This window comes from Nannochloropsis gaditana (genome assembly GCF_000240725.1).
Source record: "Nannochloropsis gaditana CCMP526 unplaced genomic scaffold scaffold541, whole genome shotgun sequence".
In the NCBI taxonomy this organism is placed as follows: domain Eukaryota; class Eustigmatophyceae; order Eustigmatales; family Monodopsidaceae; genus Microchloropsis; species Microchloropsis gaditana.
Window position 1 is genome coordinate 4974 of NW_005803412.1, and position 1400 is coordinate 6373.

A 1400-nucleotide genomic window follows, 5' to 3' on the forward strand; every position below is an offset into this window, starting at 1 on the left:
TATGTCCAAGACGATGAGTGAAGAAGGCCTGAAAGCCTAGGGTTGCATCCCCCAGGATCTAAATAATTAATTATTAAAAATTGAATTCTTCGGCTTTTCCTGGACGGGGTGAGGCGGGAATGGAAGGGCAAGATAACAGGCAGTATAGAGGGGCAGGGGAATGATAATGGTGGCGACACGGAGAAATGCAAATTCATGGAACGGGCTGGTGTGAAGGAATTTAATGTACAAGAGCTGGTTTGTCCCATTGGATGCCTATATACGTATGTACATTGCTTTCATTTTTCCTCGTCTCACACATCATTCTCTCCTTTTTCGAACGTTCAGTCCATTAAGCTTCCATTGAGAACACTTCGCCCCCGCCCATTTTCTCCTTATTTTCTTCTAATTACACATTTAAAACGCTTTGGACGTCACTGTGGGCAATTTAAGTGTATTGAACATCACTGTGGGCCTAAAAAACACTTATCATTATTATACTAGCTAGAGGTCCGCCTGCCCGTACAAGCTTCCTCTACGTGCGACGATGGGCTTTGTCCACTTCCTTGCGTGCCCCTCCCTCCTTTCTTTTCTCGCCGCAGCCCTTAATCGATTAACACCACACCCCCATCAGCCATCCTTATTTTCGTGTGCAAATGTTCTGATGGGCCTGTGCAAACATGTGGTTTTTCTCACACTGGGAGTAAATCCCCAGCCCTCTTAGTGCCAAAGCGCTCCACACCTTTAACATAACCAGAATTTTACCCGTTCCTTGACTGGGACGCACTTCACTGTTACGAATTGGATCAGGAGAGGAAGCTGGTGCGATCGAATGACTGCTTCGTGTGTCGAAAGTCGTCAAAATTAGAGTATTTTATCACATTTTTTGATGATCCGATCGCTTAAACCCCACCCAACGCGATCTTCCATCATTACCCCATGATTAAGCAACAACGCGTGTGGATGATTAAAATGCGGTATCTTTTTGAGGCATGGCGCTCAGAAACGTGTGCCCTCTCGGTTTTCGACGAGTCCGAGAGAAGATGAGATGGCTCGTTGGTCATGTCCTGCCACGAGTTGGAAAGATAAACGGGTCGATCCGTTGCATGCAACCTCCATCCTTTACTTCTTTTCGACACAAGAAATAAGAACAACGCTCGATTGCACTGACCAACTGCGATATTGTGGACGCCAAAACCCCACACTGGCATGTACTGACACCGGAGGCGCTTTTCTTGCCCACACAGTCCTTTCTCCTCCGCACTCAACTTCTCTCGCCTCCTCAAATTCCTAGGGGAGGTATGGCCGGTCCCTCGATACATCCTAATTTAGTCAATGCCAGCAATAAAGACGCCATCAACATTGAATGTAATGGACATGGAAAGGACACGAAGCAGAAAGTGGTCATCATCAAATTAGGC